This window comes from Pseudophryne corroboree, chromosome 5 (genome assembly GCF_028390025.1).
Source record: "Pseudophryne corroboree isolate aPseCor3 chromosome 5, aPseCor3.hap2, whole genome shotgun sequence".
NCBI lineage: Eukaryota > Metazoa > Chordata > Amphibia > Anura > Myobatrachidae > Pseudophryne > Pseudophryne corroboree.
This window is the reverse complement of record NC_086448.1, coordinates 618575532-618595964: the sequence shown is the minus strand read 5'-3', so window position 1 is coordinate 618595964 and position 20433 is coordinate 618575532. Positions and strand designations below refer to the sequence as shown.

Genomic DNA, 20433 nt, shown 5'->3' with positions numbered 1-20433 from the left:
ATCCCGGGTAAGACTCATACCAGCCACACCAATCACACCGTATAACTCGCGATACTATACCCAGTTAACAGTATGAATATAACTGAGCCTCTCAACAGATGGCTCAACAATAACCCTTTAGTTAGGCAATAACTATATACAAGTATTGCAGACAATCCGCACTTGGGATGGGCGCCCAGCATCCACTACGGACTACGAGAAATAGATTTACCGGTGAGTAAAATCTTATTTTCTCTGACGTCCTAGTGGATGCTGGGAACTCCGTAAGGACCATGGGGATTATACCAAAGCTCCCAAACGGGCGGGAGAGTGCGGATGACTCTGCAGCACCGAATGAGAGAACTCCAGGTCCTCCTCAGCCAGGGTATCAATTTTGTAGAATTTAGCAAACGTGTTTGCCCCTGACCAAGTTGCAGCTCGGCAAAGTTGGAAAGCCGAGACCCCTCGGGCAGCTGCCCAAGATGAGCCCACCTTCCTTGTGGAATGGGCTTTTACAGATTTTGGCTGCGGTAGTCCAGCCGCAGAATGCACCAGCTGAATTGTGCTACAAATCCAGCGAGCAATAGTCTGCTTAGAAGCAGGAGCACCCAGTTTGCTGGGTGCATACAGGATAAACAGCGAGTCAGTTCTCCTGACTCTAGCCGTCCTGGAAACATAAATTTTTCAAGGGCCTGACTACGTCCAGTAACTTGGAATCCTCCAAGTCCCTAGTATCCGCAGGCACTACAATAGTTGGTTCAAGTGAAAAACTGATATCACCTTAGGGAGAAACTGGGGACGAGTCCTCAATTCTGCCCTATCCATATGGAAAATCAGATAAGGACTTTTATATGACAAAGCCGCCAATTCTGATACACGCCTGGCCAAAGCCAAGGCCAATAACATGACCACTTTCCGCGTGAGATATTTTAGATCCACGGTTTTTAGTGGCTCACACCAATGTGATTTTAAGAAACTCAACACCACGTTGAGAACCCAAGGTGCCACTGGAGGCACAACCGGGGGCTGAATATGCAGCACTCCTTTTACAATGTCTGAACTTCAGGTACTGAAGCTAGTTCTTTTTGGAAGAAAATCGACAGAGCCGAGATCTGTACCTTAATGGAGCCTAATTTTAGGCCCATAGACACTCCTGCTTGTAGGAAATGCAGAAATCGACCTAGTTGAAATTCCTCTGTTGGGGCCTTTTTGGCCTCACACCAAGCAACATATTTTCGCCATATGCGGTGATAATGTTTTGCAGTTACATCTTTCCTGGCTTGAATCAGCGTAGGAATGACTTCCTCCGGAATGCCCTTTTCCTTTAGGATCCGGCGTTCAACCGCCATGCCGTCAAAACGTAGCCGCGGTAAGTCTTGGAACAGACAGGGCCCCTGCTGCCGCAGGTCCTGTCTGAGCGGCAGAGGCCATGGGTCCTCTGATATAATTTCTTGAAGTTCTGGGTACCAAGCTCTTCTTGGCCAATCCGGAACCACGAGTATCGTTCTTACTCCTCGCCTTCCTATTATTCTCAGTACCTTTTGTATGAGAGGCAGAGGGAGGAACACATAAACCGACTGGTACACCCACGGTGTTACCAGAGCGTCCACAGCTATCGCCTGAGGGTCCTTTGACCTGGCGCAATATCTTTTATAGCTTTTTGTTGAGGCGGGACGCCATCATGTCCACCTGTGGCCTTTCCCAATGGTGTACAATCCTTTGGAAGACTTCTGGATGAAATCCCCACTCTCCCGGGTGGAGGTCGTGTCCGCTGAGAAGATCTGCTTCCCAGTCGTCCACTCCGGGAATGAACACTGCTGACAGTGTTAACACATGATTTTCCGCCCATCGGAGAATCCTTGTGGCTTCTGCCATCGCCATCCTGCTTCTTGTGCCGCCCCGTTGGTTTACATGGGCGACTGCCGTGATGTTGTCTGATTGGATCAGTACCGGCTGGTTTTGAAGCAGAGGCCTTGCCTGACTCAGGGCATTGTAAATGGCCCTCAGTTCCAGAATATTTATGTGTAGGGAAGTCACTTGACTTGACCAAAGTCCCTGGAAGTTTTTTTCCCTGTGTGACTGCCCCCCAGCCTCAAAGGCTGGCATCCATGGTCACTAGGACCTAGTCCTGTATGCCGAACCTGCGGCCCTCTTGCATGGAACCTGCCGAATGGGATTGCTTCGTAGGAAGCTACCATTTTTTCCCAGGACTCGCGTGCAATGATGCACCGATACCTGTTTTTGCTTCAGGAGGTCTCTGACTAGAGATGACAGTTCCTTGGCTTTCTCCTCCGGGAGAAACACTTATTTCTGTTCTGTGTCCAGAACCATCCCCAGGAACAGTAGACGTGTCGTAGGAACCAGCTGTGACTTTGGACTGTTTAGAATCCAACCGTGCTGTTGTAGCACTTTCCAAAATAGTGCTACCCCGACTAGCAACTGCTCCTTGGACCTTGCCCTTATAAGGATATTGTCCAAGTACGGGATAATTAAAACTCCCTTTTTTCGAAGGAGTATCATCATTTTGGCCATTACCTTGGTAAACACCCTCGGTGCCATGTACAGTCCAAACGGCAGTGTCTGGACTTGGTAATGGTAATCCTGTACCACAAATCTGAGGTACTCCTGGCGAGGATGGTAAATGGGGACATGCAGGTAAGCATCCTTGATGTCCCGGGATCCCATGTAATCCCCCTCGTCCAGGCTTGCAATAACCGCCCTGAGCGATTCCATCTTGAACTTGAATTTTTTTATGTATGTGTTCAAGGATTTTAAATATAAAATGGGTCACACCGAACCATGCGGTTTCGGTACCCCAAACCGTGTGGAATAGTAACCCCGTCCTTGTTGAAGTAGGGGCACCTTGAGTATTACCTGCTGGGAATACAGCTTATTAATTGCCTCTAGCGCAGCCTCCCTGCCTGAGGGAGTTGTCGGCAAGGCATATTTGAGGAAACGGCGGGGGGGAGACATCTCGAATTCCAGCTTGTACCCCTGAAATACTACTTGAATGAAACAGGGATCCACCTGTGAGCGAGCCCACTGATCGCTGAAATTTTTGAGACGGCCCCCCACCGTACCTGGCTACACCTGTGGAGCCCCCGCGTCATGCTGTGGACTCAGAGGAAGCGAGAGAAGAATTTTGATTCTGGGAACAGGCTGACTGGTGCAGCTTTTTCCCTCTCCCCATGTCTCTGTACAGAAAGGAAGCGCCTTTGACCCGCTTGCTTTTCTGAAGCCGAAAGGACTGTACCTGATAATACAGTGCTTTCTTAGTCTGTGAGGAAACCTGAAGTAATGGATACGAGGTCCCAGAGACCATCCCCAAATAATTCCTCACCCTTATAAGGCAGAGTCTCTATGCGCCTTTTAAAGTCAGCATCACCTGTCCAGTGACAGGTCTCTAATACCCTCCTGACAGAATGGTCATTACATTCATTTTGGATGCCAGCCGGCAAAATATCCCTCTGTGCATCCCTCATATATAAGACGACGTCTTTAATATGTTCTCATGTGTGACAGGGTCACCGACCACGCTGCTGCAGCACGATCTGCAGGTCTCAGTCTAGTACCTGAGTGTGTAAATACAGACTTCAGGATAGCCTCCTGCTTTTTATCAACAGGTACCTTCAAAGTGGCCGTTCCTAAAACGGCAGTGCCACCTTTTTTGACAACCGTGTGAGCGCCTTATCCACCCTAGGGGATATCTCCAAGCGTAACTTATCCTCTGACGGGAAAGGGTACGCCATCAGTAACTTTTTAGAAATTACCAGTTTCTTATCGGGGGGAACCCACGCTTTTCACACACTTCATTCATTCATCTGATGGGGGAACAAAACACTGCCTGCTTTTTCTCCCCAAACATAAAACCCTTTTTTAGTGGTACTTGGGTTAATGTCAGAAATGTGTAACACATTTTTTATTGCCGGGATTAAGACACGGATGTTCCTAGTGGATTGTGTATATGTCTCAACCTTGTCGACACTGGAGTCAGACTCCGTGTCGACATCTGTGTCTGCCATCTGAGTGAGCGGGCGTTTTTTGAGCCCCTGATGGCCTTTGAGACGCCTGGGCAGGCGCGGACTGAGAAGCCGGCTGTCCCACAGCTGTTACGTCATCCACCCTTTTATGTAAGGAGTTGACACTGTCGGTTAATACCTTTCACCTAACCATCCACTCTGGTGTCGGCCCCACAGGGGGCGACATCACATTTATCGGCATCTGCTCCGTCACCATATAAGCCTCCTCATTAAACATGTCGACACAGCTGTACCGACACACCGCACACACACAAGGAATGCTCTGACTGAGGACAGGACCCCACAAAGCCCTTTGGGGAGACAGAGAGAGAGTATGCCAGCACACACCAGAGTGGGGATTAACACTATAACTGAGTGAAATTTCCCCAATAGCTGCTTGTATATATAATATTGCGCCTAAATTTAGTGCCCCCCCTCTCTTTTTAACCCTTTGAGCCTGAAAACTACAGGGGAGAGCCTGGGGAGCTTTCTTCCAGCTGCACTGTGAAGAGAAAATGGCGCCAGTGTGTCTGAGGGAGATAGCTCCGCCCCTTTTTCGCTGACTTTTCTCCCGCTTTTTTCTGGATTCTGGCAGGGGTATTTACCACATATATAGCCTCTGGGGCTATATATTGTGGTATTTTTGCCAGCCAAGGTGTTAATATTGCTGCTCAGGGCGCCCCCCCCCCCCAGCGCCCTGCACCCTCAGTGACCGGAGTGTGAGGTGTACATGAGGAGCAATGGCGCACAGCTGCAGTGCTGTGCGCTACCTTGGTGAAGAATGATGTCTTCTGCCGCCGATTTTCCGGACCTCTTCTTGCTTCTGGCTCTGTAAGGGGGACGGCGGCGCGGCTCCGGGACCGAACACCAAGGACTGGGCCTGCGGTCGATCCCTCTGGAGCTAATGGTGTCCAGTAGCCTAAGAAGCCCAATCCGGCTGCAAGCAGGCGAGTTTGCTTCTTCTCCCCTTAGTCCCTCGCTGCAGTGAGCCTGTTGCCAGCAGGTCTCACTGAAAATAAAAAACCTAAATCTATACTTTCTTTCTAAGGGCTCAGGAGAGCCCCTAGTGTGCATCCAACCTCGGCCGGGCACAAAATCTAACTGAGGCTTGGAGGAGGGTCATAGTGGGAGGAGCCAGTGCACACCAGGTGACCTAAAGCTTTCTTTAGTTGTGCCCAGTCTCCTGCGGAGCCGCTATTCCCCATGGTCCTTACGGAGTTCCCAGCATCCACTAGGACGTCAGAGAAATTATGAATACAACTAAAACATTTGGGATATGGGAACTCTGCAACTGTTATGCTTTTGGGAGGCATTCATTATGCTGGCTTTTGGGATCCCGGCTGTCAGGATACCGAAGCCGGAAGCCTGACACCTGGTGGTCCACGCCACCACGCAAGGGGGAATATAACCCTGTGGCAACCAAAGCGTGGTGAGCACAGCAAGCCCACGAGGGGACATGCTGCGCTCGCCACTGGTATTCCGGCTGTCGGGATCCCGGCATCGGTCTCCTGACCGCCGGGATCCCGACAGCCGGAATATCATACTGAATCCGTGCTTTTATGGTACATTCCTCCCAATGATGATCAATTTCATAATAAAGGGATAGAATATTTATGTCCTGATTCATAGTTGCATGTAAACCAGCTGATAATGTTGCTGCATTGCATTTTCAGAAACCTGCAGCATATGCCCATGATACACTCTTATAGGCCCTACACATTCGGCGATGTGCCGCCGAGCTGCCCGACCGCCGATACGGGCGACGGGCGACCCGGCGGCGGGGGGGGCAGTGACGGGGGGAGTGAAGTTTCTTCACTCCCCCCGTCACCCGGCTCCGTAGACTTGCAGACAAATACGGACGATCTCGTCCATATTGGCCTGCATGCACAGCCGACATGGCCCCAGCGATGAACGAGCGCGGGGCCGCGCATCGTTCATCGCTGGTGCCTCCACACTGCACGATATGAACGTTATCTCGTTCATTAATGAACGAGATCGTTCATATCGTGCAGTGATATCGGCATGTGTGTAGGGCCCTTTAGTGTTCAAAAAAACGGCAAGATCTGTTTGTAAAACAGACTTGCCTGCGGCTCATGTCCTAATGAGGACTCCACTTGGAAGGGCTGTATGTTCAGTGTAACTGCACACAATAGACTTGTTTAAGAAAATATTGCTTGGAGGAATAATGTTTATCCTACACCTCATATAAACCTACCAAGCTTCATATGTAAGTTCATTATAGAATAAATTCTCTGTCCTTAGGCTTACTGCAGCAGCCAGTCCATTACCATGTCTTATCTATTTTTTATTTAAACCACTGCTATTGAATGGGACAACTTTATACCTGCAACCTCAACTATTCCTATTATAGTCTACTGAATCTCTCCTAGGAGCCTCTTTAATTTTTTTTTTTTTGGGGGGGGGGAGTAACCATAATATTAAGAATACCTTGTGTGTATCCATGGGGGAAACGCAACAGGTATCAGAGATATATGCTGTGATCCGTTTCGATCATAAAAGCAGCCCCCATAGAAACCTATGGGGGCTGCTCATTTGACAAATTTATAGAATTTTGTCCTGTCTGCTAACACCATCTAGAGTCTATGGGCTACACTCCGCAAAAGGTTCACAGGGGTTACAGCCTTTGTCAATAGGATACATCCCTGGGGCTGTCCTCTAATACATGCATGGTCAGTGTGTCCGGCTCCCAAAGGAAGACTGTAGTACTCTAACAGAGCTCCTGTCACTGCATCTGTAATTTCATATCTATATATATAAATGCAAAAGCCCTCACTCACTCACTGACTGACTGACATCATTACTTCACGATATGTTAGGAAGCTGAAATCTAACACAAGTATTCTTCAGGTGGGAAATAGGAAAACTACATAATTAGAATTTTAATAAACCTCCTCTAAGGGGATGAAAAGGGGGTTGATATAATTACGTCATTACTGATGCATGGCTAGCGTTGCGTGAACGATAATGCCCAAACGGACAATCGGATCAAAATTTGGATTGCACCTCCAGTGGGTAGAATTTAATAAACTACAAAAATGTGAAAGCCCTCACTCACTCACTCACTCACTCACTCACTCATCACTAATTCTCGTACTTCCTGATATGTTAGGAAGATGAAATATAACATAGGTATTCTTCAGGTGGGAAATAGGAAAACTACGTAATTAGGATTTTACTAAACCTCCCCTAAGGGTATGAAAAAGGTGTTGATATAATTACGTCATTACTGATGCATGGCTAGCGTTGAATGAACGATAACGCCCAAACAGACAATCGGATCAAAATTTGGATTGCACCTCCAGCGGGTAGAATTTAATAAACTGCAAAAATGTGAAAGCCCTCACTCACTCACTCACTCACTCACTCACTCACTGACAAACTCATCACTAATTCTTGTACTTCCTGATATGTTAGGAAGATGAAATGTAACATAGGTATTCTTCAGGTGGGAAATAGGAAAACTACGTAATTAGGATTTTACTAAACCTCCCCTAAAGGGATAAAAAGGGGGTTTAAATAATGACATCATTACCGATGTGTGGCTTGCGTTGCGTGACCGATAACGCCCAATTAGACAATCGGATCAAAATTTGGATTGCACCTTCAGTGTGTAGAATTTAATAAACTACAAAAATGGTCCTGTCACTTTTTACCATATCTGCTACGGGTTCTCCTTGAGTAACGCCAAGAACCATGGATTAATATTTACTTACATTAAGATGTCTCAAATTTACATCTCTATAGATTTACCAAATTTTTAACACTCATTTATATATACAATCATGAAAATCAGAAACTCCTGTGCAAAAAACGGGTAGAACAGCTAATAAACGGCAATAAGAATTTATAATTACCAGGTCTAGAACGCAATAATTGATAAATTTGCCCTTTAAAGAGCAAGTAAAATGGTATAATACGAAGCGCATCATTATATGAAATAAACTGAGTATGTATGAATAATATCTGTCTTCACACAAACACAGCAAGAAGGCTTGTCCAAATGACTACATTTTATTTCTATTTTGTGTCACCCTGAGGCAATAAGTAGAACAGAACAAAAAGATGTAGCCTGCAGACACATAGCCTACAGGCATGCTGTTAGAATCCAGCATTCCTTAAACTGCAGCAGAGCATTACACACAAGGGGTCATTCCGAGTTGTTCGCTCTGTATTTTTTTCTCGCAACGTAGCGATTAGTCGCTAATGCGCATGCGCAATGTCCGCAGTGCGACTGCGCCAAGTAAATTTGCTATGCAGTTAGGAATTTTACTCACGGCATTACAAGGTTTTTTCTTCGTTCTGGTGATCGGAGTGTGATTGACAGGAAGTGGGTGTTTCTGGGCGGAAACAGGCCGTTTTATGGGAGTGTGTGAAAAAACGCTACCTTTTCTGGGAAAAACGCGGGAGTGGCTGGAGAAACGGAGGAGTGTCTGGGCGAACGCTGGGTGTGTTTGTGACGTCAAACCAGGAACGACAAGCACTGAACTGATCGCAGATGACGAGTAAGTCTGGAGCTACTCAGAAACTGCTAAGAAGTGTCTATTCGCAATTCTGCTAATCTTTCGTTCGCAATTTTGATATGCTAAGATTCACTCCCAGTAGGCGGCGGCTTAGCGTGTGCAAAGCTGCTAAAAGCAGCTCGCGAGCGAACAACTCGGAATGACCTCCACCATACATTTTATATGCTGAGTTGCTGACCACTGATTTCTCTGTTTCATGGACCTAATGGATTTGTCCTTATTAAAGGATGGTGGATCATGCCTCATTGAAAGCTTTTACCCTAGGTGCCAGGGCACAGGCTATGTACAGCCTTCAAATTCTGGACTAAAACACTGAGGCATGGTTAGTCATGTCACAGAAAACAGAAATGCTGTAATAATCAGAAGAAACAAAAAAAAGTAATAAAAAAGGTTAAAAATATTTCTAGCAGCGCACCAGTCCTCTACATAGTGTCAGACTGGGGCATGAAGGGCCGACCGTGGGCGAAACCAGCAGTAGGGGCTCATGCTTAGGGGAGTGGCCAGTCTGCAGAGAAGGTGTGGCCAGCTGCCACAGAGGCTTGGCTAACCATTAGAGTGTGTATGGTCTGGGCCCCTTGATAAATATATATAGTAAATACTGCTAGTGCATCATGATAATGCACCAGGTTAGAAACAGCAATTCAATGCAGAAAATACACAATAGTCCTGTGCACTATAATGTAATATTTGTATAATGTATAATTCAAGTGCACAGTCTGGAACCTGACCCCTAGAGGAAGAGGTGGGCCTCCAGGCAGTGGATTTAGCACAGCTACGATCACTTACACTGACATGTGGGGGGATGCCCAGCACAGGGTTAGTCCGCCCCGCATGTCAGGCCGCCACCCCCCCCCCCTCCAAGTACAAAAGCATTGCGTAATTCCCAGCCAGCGCAGATCCTGCGATTGGCCAGGGGTTACATACTCGTCACTGCCCGGGTCGCAGCGGCTGTGTGAGACGTCACACAGCCGCTGCGGCCTGCCCCCTGCGTTGGCCGGACCGCGCCCACAAAATGGCGGCCAAAAGCCGCCCTTCCCGCCCAGCGACCACCTCTGCCTGTCAATCAGGCACAGGCAATCGCTAGGCAACGACAGCCGATGGCTGTCAGCCATGCACCGGCGCACTGCGGCACCGGCGCATGCGCAGTTCTGACCTGATCGCTGCGCTGCGATGAACTGCAGTGATCAATCAGGTCAGAATGACCCCCTTTGTGTGAGTCTGCCAGTATTTTGTAAGCAACATTCATTTACAAGGCAAAACCAGGTTGGTTTTTCGCTGTAGACGATTGCCGCTCTACAAATACGGGCCGACTCACACAAAGTCCAGCAGCTCTCAGGCTATTACATTTAGCTTTGAAAAAGGGAGCCTGGACAACTATTTATACATATCAGAATAGAGTTATAAGACTGACCCCAATCACAGATGCGTTTCTCACTTATTTTCATATTTACTTTCATCCCTATCGTATGTTTTGTTTCAATGTAATTAATTTCCTTCCTTCACTTTTCACTACTTTACCTCTCACTACTTTATCTCTCACTTCATTACCTCTCACTAATTTACCCCTGCTCTTTTCAGCAGCCTCCCTCACTAACCTATTTTCACTTTTTCACTATATATTTTTTCGCTTTTGTGTTGCCCTGGGGTCACTCAGCTGCTTCATTTTTGGGGGGTCCCGCACCCTAGATTTGTACCCCCAAAATGTTAGGGACTTGCCCGACTAATGAGGTCACCTGGACGCGGTGGGCAAGCCGTTACTTATGGCCATAACTATGCGAAGAACCTTGCTCAAAATGCAAAATTTTATTGCAATAATTATTAATAAATTGGTAATGTTTGAAATGTGCACCTGCAACCTTTTTCTCTGGATAACAACATCACCTACTACCGGAGCCCAGTGTCGGACTGGGACATGAAGGGCCCACCAGGGAAATGTATTGGTAGGGGCCCATGTTTAGGGGAGTGGCCAGTTGCCACAGAGGCTTGGCTAACCATTAGAGAGTGCATGGTCTTGGCCCCTTGGTAAATATATATACTGTAGTAAATACCGCTAGTACAGTACATGCATGATAATTAATAACAGAAATGCACTGCAGAAAATACACCATAGCCCTGTGCAGTATAAGCAGAGCCGGCTCTACCATTAGGCAGCTTTAGGCGGCTGCCTAGGGGCACCAGCTCCTGGAGGACGCCACTGAATTCATCTAGCAAAAAACTGAAAGATGTCTCTGTATGCGGCCTCCTCCTTTTACACTGTGCTGGCTGCTGCTGCGGGTCTAATCAAGTGCAGCTACCACTATCAGGCTGTACCACATAGTGCCTCAGCGCTTCCTCTGTGCCGACATGAGTAACATCAAGTCATGTGAAGGCGCATAGGATGCGGATGTAACTATGGCTCCCGAGGGGTACCCCATGGCTGCTCCTCATAGCCCTGATGCACCTCTTGCAGGGGGGTTGCTGGTTAGGGGGCACCGGGTTGAAGCTGGGGGCACCGGGTTGAAGCTTTGCCTAGGGTGCATAGAGACCTTGCACCGGCCCTGAGTATAAGGTAACATATATAATGAGTAATTCAAGTGCACAGTCTGGAACCTGGTCCCTAGAGGAAGAGGTGGGCCCCCAGGTGGTGGGGCCCACCAGTGGTTTTCCCTGTTCCTCTGTGGGCCAGTCCAACCCTGCTGGAGCCTTGCTATATCAATAAGGAATACCATTTCTACCGCCAGCGTGCACCTAACCTTCTCAGTTTATCTCTTTACATATTGGAGCTGAAGAATTCTTCCAGTATATCTCCAGATCTATTCGCTTACACATCTCAATGGTAATTTGTTTGACTTTACCTACATAGAGTATGTTCTGCATTACTAACTTGCAACACTGATATTTTGTGATATATCCTTGTTCCACATATATTTTTTTTCGATTTTACTGATGTCTTTGTTATTTATGTTTCGCTGCTGCAACTGGGCTTATTATATTCTATTGATTTATTTTATTGATTTTTGTTTTTATTGAAGCTTGGTAAATATTAAATTAGATATATTATCTAAAATGCATGGGCCATCTACTTTAAATTAAGTCTAATTGAGATATACAGCTCTGTGATACAGTAGTTAGTAGTTTGTGTGTAGATGGGGGAGGTTGCCTAAATCAGCACAACTTTAGATACAGTTACAAATGTGAAGTAAAAATTAATTTCCAAATAACTCAATAAACTCCCTTATCACACTTTTTCCTCACAGTCCCAAAGTTTTGGCATGTGGTATTCACGGGAGTCTGATAACTTTTGACATGATAGTAGAGCACCTGTAAGTAGAATATGGCAACACAATATAAAAGTAGCAATGAGCTACCAACTTTTCCTTCCAATCTGACCCTTTTGGGAAGTAGAGATAAGCAGTCCGAATTACACTCTAAACATCAGGGATCCAAGTACACCCGAGCCGTGGCAATCTCATTTCTGCAGAGTCATAGCTGGCTTATCGACTGCACCAAGTCTTCTCTAATTCCATCTCACAGGATACCCCATCTAGGGGCTTTGTTGGATGCTCAGGAATAGCACATCTTTCTCCCTCCAGACAAGATTGCTGCACTACAATTATGCATTCCCAACCTGCTTCACAGTAGCAGAGTGTCCATCCACTCAGTGATACTCTAGACTCCATGGTATCCACCTTCAACATGCTGAAATACGAACAATTTCACTTCAGGCCTCCCCAGCGTCTCATGCTAGCCAGATGGAATGGGTACCACCAGCATATCAAGTCTCAGACAATGGTTCTGTGTCAGGAAGTCCTAGTGTCCCTCACCTGGTGTTTACATCAGAGCCGGATTAAGGGGGGGGGTCCCGGGGATACGTACCCCGGGCCCCCCTTTCTAAAAGGGGCCCCCTTCCACAGAACGGACGCTTTTACAGATCCGCTCTGTGGTGCTGCGGCGCTGCATAGCAGAGAGTAGAGGACAGCTGAGCGACAGCTCAGCTGTCCAATAGCGATTTAAGCAGCAGCCTGCAGCTCAGTCATTGGCTGGGCGCGCAGGCTGCAGAGGGGAGGAAGGAAGAAGAACCCGAACCCTGGCAACATGTGGAGCCAGCCCAGCACAGGAAGCCTGGAGCCCTTAACGGAGACTAGAGGCAGAGAGGATCGAGCTCTCGAACTCCTCTGTCTCAGCAGACACTGACAGCAGCCTGAGCAAGTAAGGCTGACTATCTTTCATTGTTTTTTCCCTGCTGCTGAAAATGAAAAAAATGTAGGCTCTGGGTTATTTATATATAGATATATATAGATATATATATAGATATATATGTATATGTATATATGTATATATATATATAGATAGATATATGTGTGTATATATATAGATAGATAGATAGATAGATAGATAGATAGATAGATAGAATATCTATCTATCTATATACAGGTTGAGTATCCCTTATCCAAAATGCTTGGGACCAGAGGTATTTTGGAAATGGGATTTTTCCGTATTTTGGAATAATTGTATACCATAATGAGATATCATGGTGATGGGACCTAAGTCTAAGCTCAGAATGCATTTATGTTTCATATACACCTTACACACACAGCCTGAATGTCATTTTAGCCAATATTTTTTATAACTTTGTGCATTAAACAAAGTGTGTGTACATTCACACAATTCATTTATGTTTCTTATACACCTTATACACACAGCCTGAAGGTCATTTAATACAATGTTTTTAATAACTTTGTGTATTAAACAAGGTTTGTGTACATTGAGCCATCAAAAAACAAAAGTTTCACTATCTCACTCTCCCTCAAAAAAGTCCGTATTTCGGAATATTCCGTATTTCGGATATTTGGATATGGGATACTCAACCTGTATATATATATTTAATCTACTTCCTCTTTAGTAAGGGCCCCACACTCTGAAGTGCCCCGGGCCCCCCATAGCCTTAATCCGGCTCTGGTTTACACCCCCCAATCTGGACAAGGGACACCCATTTTGGATTCCTCAATGTGTTCTTCTCACAACAGATGCCAGTCTCCACGGATGGGGAGCGGTCATGGACAGTCACTGCTTTCAGGGGCAATGGTCCACAACAGATGCAGTGGGATACGTCTCCCCTCATACCCTGTCCCCAGCCTCAGGCACTTCAGTTAGGTAACAAGCCCATAGCAAGAGCTTGAGAGAAGGAAGGATGGTACACACAGGAAACACTCAGTAGAAGGAGAAAGGAACTGGTGACCGAAAAAAATAACCCATTGAAGCTAGGTGTGTCAGGGCGGGCGCCCTGTGGATCCCATAGACCTTGAAAAAAAAAGAATTAACAAAGGTAAAATTTTACCATAACTCTTATTTCTTCTTCAGGGTCCATGGTCTCCACAGGGTTAATGATGGGATGCCACAAAGTAGTTGTAATAGAGAGGGAACGCTGCTAAGCTGAAAGGAGGACATTGCAGCAAATGATGCATCCTGAGAGGGAAATGTATCAAGGCGTAGAACCTAAGAAATGTGTGGTCAGAAGACCATGTAGCTGCCTTGCATAGTTGTTCAGGAGACGCACCGTGGCAGGCTGCCCACGAGGGACCCACAGAGCGAGTAGAGAGAGCAGAGACTGTACTTGGAACTGGAAGATCAGCCTGCGTGTAAGCCTGTAAGGTAGTCATGCCACCATTTGTTTATTGGCTGACCAGCCCCACTTGTGGAATCCATAGAGAATGAATAAGGAATCTGTTTTCTTAATGGAATTAGTATGGTCCACATAGATCTTTAGAGCACAGACCACGTCTAATGAAGCTTCCACTTGTGAAAGTCCAGGTTATTGGAAGGCAGGTACTACAATTGGCTCATTTATATGAAACTTGGAGACCACTTTTTTGTTTGGTCCGTAGGACCATTCTGTCCTGATGGAAAATACAAAAGGCGGAGCTACAGGAGTGTGCCACGAGGTCAGAAACTCTACGGGCTGAAGTAATAGCCAAGAGGAAGAGAGTTCAAAGGAAGGGTATTGTAAGGGAAGTTGGATTTGAAGTAATTCCTGCATGAATGCATGGATATCTGGTAGTGGAGCCAGTTTTCTCTGAAACCAACCTGACAGGGTAGAAATCCACACCTTCAGAGAAGCCAGGCATAGGCCCATGATGAGGCCTGCTTGAAGAAAGACTAGAAGTCTAGTAACCTTAAAAATCAGAGTATCATAGTGACGATAAGCGCAACAATAAAAGTAAGAGTGCCAGATATGGTAATAAATGCGAGCTGATGCTGGCTTACAAGAACTCAGTAGGGTTTGAATGACTGCCTCAGAAAACCCTTTATCCCTTTGCAGGGATGACTCAAGAGCCACGCCGCCAAAGAAAAGTGGCACAGGGCCCTTGTGATAAAAGATCTGGTTGAAGAGGAAGTGGAAGGGGCTCATCTATGGAGAGAGACTGGAGATCTGTGAACCAATAGCATCTGGGCCATGCCAGAGCCACTAGGATGATCTTACTGCCTTCCTCTTTGAATTTGATTAGTACTCTGTGAAGAAGAGATACTGGAGGGAAGAAATAGGCCAGATGAAAGTTCCATGAAGCTATGAGAGTGTCCACGAAGGCTGCATCCCAATCTTGAGTCCTGGCCCAGTACATGGGTACTTTGTGATTGTGTCTGGAGGCCATGTGGTACACGTCCGGAAGACCCCATTGTTCCACTAGAATCTTGAAGATGTTTGGATGTAGAGACAATTCACCTGCGTGCACGTCCTGAGGAAGTCTGCTGCCCATTTGAGGACTCATTGAATGAAGATTGCCGAGATGGCAGGATTAAGAATCTCTGATCAGGCAAGAATCCGGGTTAATTCTTGCATGGCCGCAGCACTGCGAGTGCCCCCTTGCCAACTGATATAAGTCATATTTGTGGCACTGTCTGACTGTATATGTACAGGAGAACCCTGAAGAATGCCCTGAGCCCTTTGAAGGACCCTGTAAACTGCTTGAAGTTCTAGGACATTGATTGGAAGAACCGACTCTGTTACGGACCATCGCCCCTGAAAGGAATGAATGCCCGCGACTGCTCCCCATCTGCAGAGAATGGCATCCTTTGTGAGAAGAACACAGTGAGGAATCTCAAATGGGAGACCCTTGTACAGAATGTAATGTAAACAATGTGAACAATGTAAACACCAGGCAAGGGACACTAGGACTTACTGAGACAGAACCATTTTCTGAGACTTGATATGCTGGTGGATCCCATTCCATCTGGCCAGCATGAGATGCTGGAGAGGCCTGGAGTGAAATTGTTCTACCATGTTGAAGGTGGATACCATGGAGCCTGGAGTCTGCATCACTGAGTGGATGGACACCCTGCGACTGTGAAGCAGGTTGGGAATGCATAACTGTAGTGCTGCAATCTTGTCCGGAAGAAGAAAGGTGTACTGTACCTGAGAATCCAGCAAAGACCGTAGGTGGGGCATCCTCTGAGATGGAATGAGAGAGGACTTGGCGCAGTCGATAAGCCAGCTATTATGCTGCAGAAATGAGATTTTCACTTGAAGATGATGGTGTAGGACCTCCATAGAGGGTGCTAGGAGCAGAAGGTCATCCAGGTAAGGGAGTATACGTATTCCCTGTTTTCACAGATGTGCCGCCACAACTGCCACAAGTTTGGTAAACACCCAGAGGTGCTGTGGAAAGACCAAACAGTAGAGCTTGAAATTGGAAATGCTGATGGACAACAGCAAATCGGAGATACTGTTGATTACAGGGTGCTGCATGCTGTTCAGTGGTGATCAGCTCCTGTCCATAAGGCAAGGGGCCAGGAGGATCTGAAAGCTTTGCTGTTATGTACCAGTCCTGGTCTCCACCATTCATACCCATCATTTATCCTGTGGATCCCATGGACCCTGAAGAAAAAAAAATATATATACTATAGATCTATTTTTTGTACTGTTTGGTGCACTTAACCCTACTGCCCTTTAGTCAAAGTGCTGTTGCAGCTAAGCCTAGTGCCCTTTAGTCAAAGTACTGTGACTCCACGCAGTTTGAACCAAGCTGCGAGTTCAAAAAAAAAAATAGATCTACTGTTTACACTGTTCTGTGCACTGTACCCCAGTACGCTGTGGCAATGTTTCATAGATGTGCTATAAACTGCCAATTGTTTGTGCCACTGCTCTGTTGCTTAGTAATCAGCCCGCTTGCTGCAATCTTTGGCCAATATTAATGAGAACAATATTGTGAGCTGTGCGATGGTCAAAATTGACTGGAAATTAATGTTATTGTGGCTAATAAAAAAAAAGGCCCAAATTATCTTATTTTAACTTTTTTGGTCAATTTTAGAATAAATGCAAATCCAAATCCAAAACCTGTCACTGCAGTTTGGCAAAGCCAAATCCAATCCAAATCCCGATGATGAATCATAGCCAAATCCAAATCCAGCAAAAATGGTCCAGTACGCATCTCTACATGTAAATTTGACTGCTGAATGCAGTAAGTGTATCAATGAAGAAGGACATCTAGCTCTTTCGTTCCTAAAAACAACATTCTAGATACCAGGGCAGTGTCATTCATAGACAGCCCTTTTCTAGCATTTCCAGACGCAGTAGAAAGAACTAGTGATGAGCACCGGAAATTTTTCGGGTTTTGTGTTTTGGTTTTGGGTTCGGTTCCACGGCCGTGTTTTGGGTTCGAACGCGTTTTGGCAAAACCTCACCGAATTTTTTTTGTCGGATTCGGGTGTGTTTTGGATTCGGGTGTTTTTTTCAAAAAACCCTAAAAAACAGCTTAAATCATAGAATTTGGGGGTCATTTTGATCCCAAAGTATTATTAACCTCAATAACCATCATTTTCAGTCTATTCTGAACACCTCACACCTCACAATATTATTTTTAGTCCTAAAATTTGCACCGAGGTCGCTGGATGGCTAAGCTAAGCGACCCAAGTGGCCGACACAAACACCTGGCCCATCTAGGAGTGGCACTGCAGTGTCACGCAGGATGGCCCTTCCAAAAAACACTCCCCAAACAGCACATGACGCAAAGAAAAAAAGAGGCGCAATGAGGTAGCTGTGTGAGTAAGCTAAGCGACCCTAGTGGCCGACACAAACACCTGGCCCATCTAGGAGTGGCACTGCAGTGTCACGCAGGATGCCCTTCCAAAAAACACTCCCCAAACAGCACATGACGCAAAGAAAAAAAGAGGCGCAATGAGGTAGCTGTGTGAGTAAGCTAAGCGACCCTAGTGGCCGACACAAACACCTGGCCCATCTAGGAGTGGCACTGCAGTGTCACGCAGGATGGCCCTTCCAAAAAACACTCCCCAAACAGCACATGACGCAAAGAAAAAAAGAGGCGCAATGAGGTAGCTGTGTGAGTAAGCTAAGCGACCCTAGTGGCCGACACAAACACCTGGCCCATCTAGGAGTGGCACTGCAGTGTCACGCAGGATGGCCCTTCCAAAAAACACTCCCCAAACAGCACATGACGCAAAGAAAAAAAGAGGCGCAATGAGGTAGCTGTGTGAGTAAGCTAAGCGACCCTAGTGGCCGACACAAACACCTGGCCCATCTAGGAGTGGCACTGCAGTGTCACGCAGGATGGCCCTTCCAAAAAACACTCCCCAAACAGCACATGATGCAAAGAAAAAAAGAGGCGCAATGAGGTAGCTGTGTGAGTAAGCTAAGCGACCCTAGTGGCCGACACAAACACCTGGCCCATCTAGGAGTGGCACTGCAGTGTCACGCAGGATGGCCCTTCCAAAAAACACTCCCCAAACAGCACATGACGCAAAGAAAAAAAGAGGCGCAATGAGGTAGCTGTGTGAGTAAGCTAAGCGACCCTAGTGGCCGACACAAACACCTGGCCCATCTAGGAGTGGCACTGCAGTGTCACGCAGGATGGCCCTTCCAAAAAACACTCCCCAAACAGCACATGACGCAAAGAAAAAAAGAGGCGCAATGAGGTAGATGTGTGAGTAAGCTAAGCGACCCTAGTGGCCGACACAAACACCTGGCCCATCTAGGAGTGGCACTGCAGTGTCACGCAGGATGGCCCTTCCAAAAAACACTCCCCAAACAGCACATGACGCAAAGAAAAAAAGAGGCGCAATGAGGTAGCTGTGTGAGTAAGCTAAGCGACCCTAGTGGCCGACACAAACACCTGGCCCATCTAGGAGTGGCACTGCAGTGTCACGCAGGATGGCCCTTCCAAAAAACACTCCCCAAACAGCACATGACGCAAAGAAAAAAAGAGGCGCAATGAGGTAGCTGTGTGAGTAAGCTAAGCGACCCTAGTGGCCGACACAAACACCTGGCCCATCTAGGAGTGGCACTGCAGTGTCACGCAGGATGGCCCTTCCAAAAAACACTCCCCAAACAGCACATGACGCAAAGAAAAAAAGAGGCGCAATGAGGTAGCTGTGTGAGTAAGCTAAGCAACCCTAGTGGCCGACACAAACACCTGGCCCATCTAGGAGTGGCACTGCAGTGTCACGCAGGATGGCCCTTCCAAAAAACACTCCCCAAACAGCACATGACGCAAAGAAAAAAAGAGGCGCAATGAGGTAGCTGTGTGAGTAAGCTAAGCGACCCTAGTGGCCGACACAAACACCTGGCCCATCTAGGAGTGGCACTGCAGTGTCACGCAGGATGGCCCTTCCAAAAAACACTCCCCAAACAGCACATGACGCAAAGAAAAAAAGAGGCGCAATGAGGTAGCTGTGTGAGTAAGCTAAGCGACCCTAGTGGCCGACACAAACACCTGGCCCATCTAGGAGTGGCACTGCAGTGTCACGCAGGATGGCCCTTCCAAAAAACACTCCCCAAACAGCACATGACGCAAAGAAAAAAAGAGGCGCAATGAGGTAGCTGTGTGAGTAAGCTAAGCGACCCTAGTGGCCGACACAAACACCTGGCCCATCTAGGAGTGGCACTGCAGTGTCACGCAGGATGGCCCTTCCAAAAAACACTCCCCAAACAGCACATGACGCAAAGAAAAAAAGAGGCGCAATGAGGTAGCTGTGTGAGTAAGCTAAGCGACCCTAGTGGCCGACACAAACACCTGGCCCATCTAGGAGTGGCACTGCAGTGTCACGCAGGATGGCCCTTCCAAAAAACACTCCCCAAACAGCACATGACGCAAAGAAAAAAAGAGGCGCAATGAGGTAGCTGTGTGAGTAAGCTAAGCGACCCTAGTGGCCGACACAAACACCTGGCCCATCTAGGAGTGGCACTGCAGTGTCACGCAGGATGGCCCTTCCAAAAAACACTCCCCAAACAGCACATGACGCAAAGAAAAAAAGAGGCGCAATGAGGTAGCTGTGTGAGTAAGCTAAGCGACCCTAGTGGCCGACACAAACACCTGGCCCATCTAGGAGTGGCACTGCAGTGTCACGCAGGATGGCCCTTCCAAAAAACACTCCCCAAACAGCACATGACGCAAAGAAAAAAAGAGGCGCAATGAGGTAGCTGTGTGAGTAAGCTAAGCGACCCTAGTGGCCGACACAAACACCTGGCCCATCTAGGAGTGGCACTGCAGTGTCACGCAGGATGGCCCTTCCAAAAAACACTCCCCAAACAGCACATGACGCAAAAAAAAAAGAGGCGCAATGAGGTAGCTGTGTGAGTAAGCTAAGCGACCCTAGTGGCCGACACAAACACCTGGCCCATCTAGGAGTGGCACTGCAGTGTCACGCAGGATGGCCCTTCCAAAAAACACTCCCCAAACAGCACATGACGCAAAGAAAAAAAGAGGCGCAATGAGGTAGCTGTGTGAGTAAGCTAAGCGACCCTAGTGGCCGACACAAACACCTGGCCCATCTAGGAGTGGCACTGCAGTGTCACGCAGGATGGCCCTTCCAAAAAACACTCCCCAAACAGCACATGACGCAAAGAAAAATGAAAGAAAAAAAGGTGCAAGATGGAATTGTCCTTGGGCCCTCCCACCCACCCT

The 20433-nt window shown here is 47.1% G+C and overlaps 1 protein-coding gene across 4 annotated transcripts in view; it reads right to left on the bottom strand.

Annotated features, from left to right (window-relative positions):
• DLGAP1 (DLG associated protein 1) overlaps positions 1-20433 on the bottom strand; it is a 1173524-nt gene that overhangs the window by 850462 nt on the left and 302629 nt on the right. The window lies entirely within an intron of this gene.